The sequence below is a fragment of the Lipotes vexillifer genome, unplaced genomic scaffold (assembly GCF_000442215.2).
Source record: "Lipotes vexillifer unplaced genomic scaffold, Lipotes_vexillifer_v1.1 scaffold1261, whole genome shotgun sequence".
NCBI classification, from domain to species: domain Eukaryota; kingdom Metazoa; phylum Chordata; class Mammalia; order Artiodactyla; family Lipotidae; genus Lipotes; species Lipotes vexillifer.
In genome coordinates this window covers 1,337,322-1,348,121 of record NW_006796548.1, presented here as the reverse complement: position 1 = coordinate 1,348,121, position 10,800 = coordinate 1,337,322, and positions in this window count along the sequence as shown.

Here is a 10,800-nt window from a genome sequence, read left to right as displayed (position 1 = left end):
CAGCAGGAACCAACCCTGTCAACACCTTGATCTTGGACTTCTAAGTCTCCAGAACTGTGAGACAATAAATTTGTAATGCTTAAGCCAGCCAATTTGTGGTACTTTTTTATGGCACACCTAGCAAACTAATACACAAGGATCATGTAACTTAAAAGGAATCTTGGCCTGTATCTATCTCACATATTCATCCTGTGTGTGGTTATTTCCTAGTTCCTGTAAGCACAGTTGTAATAGATGTATTTGGCACCTGGCAGAATCTTCACATTGACCGGTAGAGTGAAAGCTATCGTGGTAAGAAGAGCACAGGAAAGCCCCTTGCACAGTCCTACACCAGAATCATAAGCCAGAAGAAATAGTGCATCCCTGAGGGCATGATAAATATTACCGCCACCATCCAAGACTGAGAAGTTCCACAGTGGTGATCCCTATCATATCTACATTTAAATTATTTGCCCGATAGAAGACTTGCCATGTAGCTGTTATTTCAGATATAATCACTTTGAAGCAAGTCAACACCTGCCCCAGCACCTGCAGCCATGCAACTACTGGCCTGGAATATGCTTTTTTTTCTCTAGCCCAAATAGCAGAAAACATGAAAAGCAGATTACTTTTACCTGTCGAGGTCAACAGTACCACTTACTGTCCTACCTCTGGGTGGTATCACCTCTCCAGCTCTGCTGAAATCTAACGTGCAGGCACTTCAATCATTTCATATTTCCCGGAACATCACTCTGTATGTGATGGCATGTTTTTGGACATAATAAGCAAGAAGTAACAGGTATCTAAATGCCTTGGTAAAACACATGTGTTCTGGAGGATAGGGGATAGTCCCTGCGGAAGCTTAAGGGAAATTTCAGCTCCATGAAATTTTTCGGGATCCAGAGCAGGAGTCTGGAGGATGGCAGTTTATCTAAAGTGATCGATGAGCTGTTGCACTGTATACCCCCCCACCACTAAGAAAAATCCTGAGCATTTGGTGGATTTCTTGATTTGGGAGGTAGCATACCCCGTTTGATTATGCTACACTGACCCGTTTTCCAAGTAACCCACAAGGGCTACTAGCTTTGATGGGCCCAGAGAAAGAGAATGGTCACCAGTTGGTACAGGCTGCAATGTAAGCAGTTGGAATTTTATGACCTAGCAGATCCAGTGGTGTGCAAAATCCCTTGGCAACTGAGGCTACTGTACACACACTGTGGCAAACATCCATAAGAGAAAAACAGCACAGGGCCATCAGATTTTGGAGTCAAGCCAGGATATTTTTGGCAATGGCAATTCTTTTGAGAAGCTGATGTTGGCTTACAGCTGAGCCCTGCTCCATGCTCTGGAGGGACCAGCTGGGCACTTATATCAGATCAGAGCCCTCCCATCACAGAGAAGGCAGGGATTTGTCCTCACTGGAAAAGACACTCAGGATATGAATTGTTTCCATGTATGCCAAGCCTAAAATATTCATAAAGAATAAACTTTAAATGAGAAAAATAACAATTATCAAGGCAAAGACATCCATCCCCCCATTATTCTAAATTTGACTATATGTTCACTTTGAGAAGCATAGTGGTTAAGAGGACAGACAACAGAGCCAGAATGCCTGAGTAGGACTTCTAACTCCACCATTTATTTAAGTAGCTTATGACCTTGAGCAAATTATTTAACCTTTCTGTCTCCATTTCTTCATTTGAGACTATGAGGATTAAATGAATACATATAACAGTGCCTGGCCTGTAGTAAGAGCTATATATATTAGCTAGCATCGTCCTTTTCATTTATTATTATCGTGCTCATCATCATCATCATTGTTACTATCCATGAACTTACTGAATGGCTATTCATCATGTAGTATTCCACACAACACTGCCTCTCATCAAGTGAGGCAATGGGCTAAGACCCATGGGATCATCCAAAGCAGATGGCCTCACACAACAGTCAAATGGCGCTATTGGAAGACAGCATCTCATGCAGTGGAAGTTCTGTCCTATAGGATGAGGTATACGTTCTGAAACAGTGACCTATATATAACCCATTCACAAAAGTTTTGCTTCTTGCCCCTGTGACTTTGGTCTTTGTTAGTTTAGAAGTCTCAATACCGAGAGGAGAAGTACTTCCACCAGGGCACATAACAATGAGTCCACTGAACTGGAAGTTTTTTGGCCAATTTGGGTTCCTCATCCACTGAACCAATAGCCTAAAAGGGGGCAGTTGTGTTAGATGGAGAGATTGATCCTGATTATCAAGGGAGATAGGTTTGTTGTTGCTCAATGGGGGCAGGAAGGAGTGTGCCTGGAGCTTAAAGGGTGCTCTGGGCTACTTCTAGTACTGCTGTATGCAGGAGTCAAGGATAAAAGGCTATTCCAGGGAAGGCTTAATTCCCTTAGGAATGAAGATTTGGGTCACCACACCAGATAAAGAGCCTCATCCGGCTGTGAGATACTGGCTGTGAAAATGAACTTCATGAGTAGTAGAGAAAGATATTTATGAATATAAGTAATTCCTGAAAGGTGGAGAGATGAGGACTATATTAGCGTTTCATATTTTTCCCTTGCTCTGGTATGTATATATTTATAGATATCATCCCATTTCTTCCCCTCCCACATTTTCCCTAGTATCATAAGGTGTGTTGGTAAGTTGATCAGTTAATCATTAGGTTACAGGTTGTTGAGACAGGATCGTAACTGAACTGGAATGAATATCACCCAGAGCTGGATACATGACTAATGAGATTTTGGATCTCTCCTTTTAGGGAGGGTGAAATTGTGTAGATGTGGTGAATTGCTTGTCAGCATCCATTCCAATCTCTTTCTCATAGTGCCAAGGCCAGAGTTAAAGGCTACACTTCCCAGAATCCCTTGCAGTTAATATTCTGCATGCAAATTAGGGTTTATAAATTGCATCCGTTTATATAAGAGTTGGGAGGAGAAAGTAAGGCAAAAGCCACCTCCCAGCTGTGTGGTTGTTGCTTCATGTTTGTGGCAACCTTGAGTTACTTCAGCAGCATTCCAATGTCCAAGCACTAGTTTCATGAGGTTGAAAAGCAGTGGTGGCAGCAGCAGAGGTAGATTTCTGATCCCTGGTCCTTAGATTGCAGCCACATGGTGTGTGTGTTTTTTAACCATCTTATTTCTTTATGGAGATATAACTCACATAACATGAAATTCACCATTTTACTTTTTTTTTTTTTGGATGCACCGTGCGGCATGCAGGATCTTACTTCCCTGACCAGGGATCGAACCTGTGCCCCCATGCAGTGGAAGCGCAAAGTCTTAACCACTGGACAGCTAGGGAGGTCCTGAAATTCACCATTTTAAAGTGTGCAACTCTGTAGATTTTAGATATATTCACAAAGTTGTGCAACTATCACTACTGTCTAATTCCAGATGATTGCCATCACCCCCCGAAAGAAACCTATTATCAGTCAGTCGCATTTCCCCCCTCCCTCCAGCCCTGACAACCACTAATCTACTTTCTCTATGGAATTTACCTATTCTGGACATTTTGTATAATCATACAAAATGACCTTTGTATATGACCTCTTTCACTCGGCATAAGGTTTTCAAGGTTCATCCACGTTGTAGCATGTATCAGTACTTCATTCCTTTTTTTGGATGCACAATATTCCATTGAATATTGTAAGGATTTTGTATGGATATATTACATTTTGTTTATCCATTCATCAGTTGATGGATATTTAGATTGTTTCTACTTTTTGGCTATTGTGATTAATGCTGCTATGAATATTGGTATATAGATATCTTCAAGTCCCTGGTTTCAGTTCTTTTGGGTATATACCCCAGAAGCGGAGTTACTGGATCGTATGGAAATTTTATGTTTAATTTTTTTGAGGAACTACCATCCTCTTTCCATAGAGGCTATACCATTTTAGCTACCAGCAATACACAGGGGTACCAATTTCTCCACATCCTTGTCAACACTTGCTATTGTGTCTTTTTCATTATAGTCATCCTACTGGGCATAAAGTGGTACCTCATTGTGGCTTTGATTTACATTTCCCTAATGACTAATGATGTTGAGCATCATTTTCATGTACTCTTTGGCTATTTGTATATCTTCTTTGAAGAAATATCTAGTCAAATCCTTTGCTCATTTTTAAGTTGGGTTGCCTTTTTTATGGTTGAGTTATAAAGACTTCTTTATAGATTCTGGTTATAAGTTCCTTAACAGATAGATGATTTGCAAATACTTTCTCGCATTCCATGGGTTGTCTTTTTACTTGGTGTGTTCTTTAATGCAAGAATTCTAGTAGCAGCCTCCTGACTCATCACCTTCATGATTGTGCCAGTTAGCAGCTATTCTGGGGTCTTGTTCTGGAAGTCATTCCTGGAGCCCACTCCTCTAGCTCTCCCAACTATTTTGTTTAAACCTCTGATTCCCTGTATCAAATCCTTTTCTGCTTAAAATAGAGTGGTTTCTGTTTCCTGCAACTGATCCCTGACTAGTAGATAGCACAACTTGAAAACTTCGAGCAAGGATGTGACATGTCATTTTGCTAGAGCTGATGTGCAGCCCAACTATAATAATAATAAATTCCTGGAAAGTCAAATTTGGACACACCTTTGTGCCAGTCCCTTCATTTGTCAAATGAAGGAAGGAAATGGAGACACAGTGAGGAAGACACAAAAACCATGAAGCTGAGGACCTGCACCTCCCTCTCCCATCTCCCAGGGCCAGCAGACCTGAGCTGATCTTGCTTCATAAAATCAGCGGGATCTAGGTCACGTAAATCCAACGAGGCCAGCCCTGCCAACCTTACTGCAGCTGATTGGACACAGGATTTGGGCCCAGGCCAAATGCTGCTGTGAACAACATGGATGTGATGGAGGCCACGCACCCGTGTGGGGCCCTCTGGTATGAGAGACGTAAGTGCCAGGAGCACATCCAGAGCATGTTGCCAGATCATTGTTCCTATTCTCCAGGGACCCGCTAGGGGCCCCTGAGATGGCTTCCTCTGATACCCCACATCCTCTGAGTCCGTACCATTCGCCCCCACTCCTGAAAGTCGTCTGAGCACCTGAAGAAGCTAGGAACATACCCAGCCATGGCCACTGATTTTCTGGAGATCGAAGCCTGGTCAAAAAAGAAGCAGGCCGCAAACCCAGATCTGGAATTCATGCTCTTCCCACTCCAATATGGCTGTCCCTCATGCAGACATGAGGGAGAGGGCTTCAGGAGTGGAGGGTGACAAAGAGAGAAGACTGCTGGTTCTTTGTGGCTGAATTATCAGGCCTGAGTTGTCATCACAAGGATCCATCAAGGGCAGGATAACCACCCCTCCTCTTACTTTTGTGCATCTGCCTTTTTGAGTGGCTTGGAATATAGTTCCAGCTCTGGATACTGTTTTGTCATTCCTTAGGAAATCCACTCATTGCCCACCATATGTGGACAGCTGCTCTGTTCAGGCTGTGTGTCAGGGCACAGAAACTGACACCCGGAGACAGACAGACCCAGGCCCTGGAGATGGAAAATCACCAATGAAAAAAACACTTCTTGAAATCATAGATGTGAATGAAAGGGAAACTGGCCTTCTCTTTTCATAAACCTTTAACCAGTGAGTGCAGGAAAGGAGCAGCCAGGAAACGGAGGAGGAGAACCAGGAATGAAGGAAATGATGGGGTGAGGATTTCAGGAAGGAAAGCAGGGTTAGCTGACATGTGAGACAGGTCAAGCTGGCCAAGGGCTGGATTTGTCACAGGGGAAGTAACTGGTAACTTTGGAAAGAGCAGTTTCAAAAGATGGCAGCAATAGAAAACTGATTTCGTTTAGTTGAGGTGTGAGTGAAAAGTAAGGAGGTACTGCTAAGAAGAGGAGTTTGTTGTTGTTTTTTTTTTAAGTACAAGAGATTCAAGCATGTTTGGCGGCTCAGGAGAAAATAGGGTAGAAATGGAGAGAGTGACAATATAAGAGAAAGGAAGCTATTAGATGGTGCTTTGTCTTTAGGAAGATAGAGGGATGGGATCAAGGGCACAGGCAGAGGGGTTGCCTGTGGACGTGAGAAGGACCCCCTCTGCTCTCAGCTTGGAGGGAGGTGGAGACCACCATGAGATCTAGTCTCCTTCCTGAAAAGGGATCATCTTCACCATGAGAAGATATAAAATGCCTGCCACAGAACAGATGGTTGATAAATATCAAGCCTTTCCTCCCTTCCCTGGCGGTGCAGTTTCAGTCCCCTGAGGCCACATGTGACGTCACTCTGGAATGTTTCAAGGGTAAAGAACACAGCTGCAGCTGGAGAGATTAAAGGCAATCCCAAACTTTTCTGGAATTCCAGGGGAGTAGAGGCTGCTTTCTCCTGAGGTTCCAAAGCTGGGAAGTTGTAAGCATGGATCTTCCACTACATGGACAGAGACTGCCTGATACTGAAACCAGCACAGACGAAGGCAGAGCTGAGAAATGGAGAGAAGACAAGAGACAGAGGCACATCTGAGCATACCAAATGACATTGGGTTTTTTTGTTATTGTTGTTGTTGTAGTTTGGCCACGCCACGTGGCCGGCAGAATCTCAGTTCCCCGACCAGGGATTGAACCAGGGCCACAGCAGTGAAAGCACCAAATCCTAACCACTAGACCACCAGGGAACTCCCTATGTGACATTAATGCCCGGATCTAACCACGCCTAAGGCCCCCAAACTTTCCCAGAATGTCATCCAACAAATTCCTTCCCGCTACCCAAAGCCCATTTCTGTTAGGATTCTGTCACCTGCAACTGAAGTTCTGACCACTATGAGAAGTGGAGTGTTGCTAGTGATGTCCCTAACACGTGGAAATGGCTGAGTTGAGGTGAGGTACAGAACAGTGAGGATTTTCCAACTGTTGGGAAAATCCTGGGATTTTCCATTCCCAGGAGGCTAGGAGGTCAGCTTTCCCTGAGATGCAGCTTCAAGGCCAGGGTCTCCTGAAGCTCAGACCATGTACCTGACATAGGTGGGATGTTTAGGGGACTTGATAAAAATTTGTCAGGGGGTTGTATGTGTTGGCTCTTTTCCCAAGCCTTGATTTCAGAGTCAAAGGCATAAATTTTGCAGAAAGAATAATGAAGAATAAAAGCTAACATTTCTGAGGCACTCATCATGTGCCAGGCTCTCAGTGCTTTATGCATATTAACTCATTTAATCTTCACAATAACACAAAGAAATGGGTACCATTGTTATTCCCCATTTTACATTTGAGGAACTGAGGCGTGAACAAATTTGCCCAAGAACACAAAGCTAGACAGGGTTAGAGCTATGACTTGAATCCAGGCAACATGACCTCTGAGCTTATGTACCTACAGCTTTGCTAAGAGAGATAGCCCGTAGCCAGCAATCCAAGCTGATGCAGAGTCTGACGGTCACATGCTTTGCAAGACTGAAAAAGCTCATCTATTCACGTCAAAACTAAAGTGTGGGAATAAAGGCAGGGAGGTAGGAAGCACAACCCCTCCCCAAACCCTTCCTACCTGTTCCCACTAAGAGGATAGTGACCCTATGTAAAGAGTCCCACCTAGAGGTCAGGGACAGCCAGCTGTGCCTTCCCCCCATGCCTGGTGTTCACAATTGCCTCAAGGCAGAGGTGAAGCTGGAGGCCCTGAGCTGAGGACTGGGAGGTCCTCTTGCTAAGACCCTGCATACCAAGCTCAAGGTCTAGATTTAGGGACCATAATTCATCATTCTTCTGACTTGGTTATTAATTCACAGAGTTATCCAAATGTGAATAGCCAGAAAACTTACACAGCTTTTAAGGGAGTGGTTCTGTGAGAGAAACCCCAATCCTGGCACGTGGAATCCTGTAATTGATCAACCCCAGGGGCAATGTTTTGACCCCAAACAATACCAATGGGAAATCCTCAAAATTCTTCTAAGATGTGGCCACAGTTACAATGGTTAGATGAGATTCCCCCAAACTGGCAGAGCAGCCAGAGTGGCCTCATTTTATCAAAGCAGGGAATCCTTGCTGTTCTCACTCTGAAGGATACAATACACACCAGGGACCACTGGGTGATTTTTCCCCTCCTCTCCTGTTCAAAATGGGATTGCTTATTTATAATTACCTTGTGTTCCCTTCATCAATGCACCAAGGTATTAGGGGCTGATTAACTTTTTATCTGTAGCAGTGTTTCCCAAAGTTTTTGGTCTCAGGATCCCTGTACACTCTGAAAAATTGAAGACCTGAAAGAGCTTTTGTTTATGTGGATTACATTATTGATATTTACAATATTATAAACGAAAATTAAGAATTAAAAATAATTATTTATTAAAAAATAATAAACCTATCAATGTTAAAGTAAATAATACCCTTTTCAATGAAAAATAATTACATTTTGCAAATCAAAAAAATGAGTGAAAAGACTGACATTGTTTGACATTTTTGCAAATCTCTTTAATGTCTGACTTAAAAGGCAGCTAGAATTCCCATATCTGCTTCTTTATTCAATATATTGAGATATGTTGTTTTGGCTGAAGTACATAAAGAAAATTCAGCCTCACACAGGTATATAACTGGGAAAAGGAGGAGTATGTTAAAAGGATTTTCAGATAATTGTGGATATTCCTCTTTGATACTCTACCTAAACTTGACAAGTCATAGTTTTGTAAAATTTAGTTTCAATGTGGAATCTAAAACGATATCTGTCAACTTTCCATTACATTAAAATACATTGGTCTATCTTGCACTTTGAATTCATCCTTAACCTGTGCATGATTTTGTACAGGCATGTGTTGGTCACTTGGAAAGTACTGATTGGTTCACTGACTTATACAGATCTTCCAAATGTTGACACATTTCATTATACAATATAAAAATCATATATGTTAATGTCACCACTAAAAGTCTTTAATATTGGGAAGCTGCTAAGCTCACGGCAGTGGATACCAATTTTCCAAACACCTAATTTTCACTCAAAAGCTCAAATTTTATCTTTGGCAGCAAATATTGTCAATTTTTTTCCCTTGAATTGACAGGCTAACTTCCTTCATTTTAGAGAAAATGCCTGCAAAAAAACCTACATTTCCATAACCACAGTATGTCTTTCAATGCTTCTTTCAAGTAGTAATGGTGCTCATGAAAAAAAGCAGCTAGTTCATCTTACAACTCAAACAATTGCACAAGTGCTTTTCCTGGAGACAACCATGGTACTTAGGCAGACAGCAGAATTCTTCCCATTCTGTCAAAATATTTAAAAGAAGTATACTCAAGGGTAGAAAGTTAATAAAGTTAATAATTTTTACTGTTTCATCAAGTCATTCTTAAATGAATCTGGTATATTTATTTTTTTTTGCTGTGCATGCACAGCAGTGATGGATACAATGACTACAGGGTGTCTTGGAGTCCCTACCTTTCTTAGTGCTAAGGGGACAGCTGTTTGACCCACCATTGCTTTTCCGCCATCAAAACCGGAAAATAACATCTTAAAACTATGATTAAAATAGTTTTGACTTCACAGACTCCCCGATAAAGTCTTGGGGATCCTCAGAGCTTTGCAGACCACACTTGGAGAACCACTACCAATGCTTTATTCATCAGTTAACAAATATGTATCACGCATCTACCATGTCCCTAACTAACACCATTCCAGGCTCTGAGTTTTGAGTAGTGAGCTTTATATGAGATACTTAAGGCCTCTGCTCTCATATGGCCTACATTCTTGTAGACAGAGCAGAGAATTAATATATAAATGAACAAGGTTATTTCACCTAGAGAAAAGTACCTTGGAAAAATAAAACTCTGTACTCCTTGAACATTATATAGTAATGAATGTCAATTATTTCTCAATAAAACTTAGGGGAAAAAAGAAAAGAAAACTGGATAATTTAATAGAAAGAGGCTTTGGGGTAATTTACGTTCACGGTTCAATATGGTGTCCACTAAACCCTGTGCCTATTTAACTTTAAATTTTAATTATGTAAATTAAATAACTCAGTTTCTCAGTCATACTAGCCACATTTTAAGTGTTCGGTAACCAAATGTGGCTAGTGGCCACCCTATTGGACCGTGCAGGTATAGAGCATTTCCATGATTACAGAAAGTTCTACTAGACAGCACTGATTTAGACAGTGAGACAGAGAAAAGATTTGAAGATTTGAGGACAGAGTATTGAAGGCAGAGGGACCAGCAAGAGCAAAGATCTACTTTAGCGCCTTGAAAGAAAAGGAAGAGCAGGTGGCTGAAGTGCAGGGATTGAGAGGAGAGTGGTAGGATGTGGCATCAGAGAGGTGAGTGGGGACCTCGGCATGTTGGACATTGTAAGCTGTGGTGAAGCCCTACATAGGCCACTGAAGGGAGGTGTTTATTCTGTTTTGTTGTTAATTTATTTTTGGCCACGCTGCATGGCTTGCGGGATCTTAGTTCCCTGCCCAGGGATTGAACCCGGGCCCTTGGCAGTGAGGGCACCACCAGGGAATTCCCAGGGAGGTGTTGATAGGACCTGATTTATGTTTTTGAAAGATCACTCTCTTTGCAGTGTAGAAAATAGATTTTAGGGGTAGATTAGAGGGGCCAGTTAGGAGGCTACTAGATGCAGGGAGTGACTGTGGAGATGGAAAGAGGCTGTTTAATTTAAGATATATTTTGGAGATAGGACGACAGGACTTGTTGATGGAGAGAATATGGAGAATGAGAGAAAGGGAGGAATCAGAAATGCGTTTTATGTTGTTGGCTTGAGCAACTAGGTAGATGATGGTGCCATTTATTGAGATGGGGAAGACTGGAGGAAGAATGAATTAAGGGGAGTGGAACTAAGGGCTCTTCATGCGTATATTCAGTTTAGATGGCCATTAGATGACAAGGAGGCATTTGGGTACACAAGTTTGG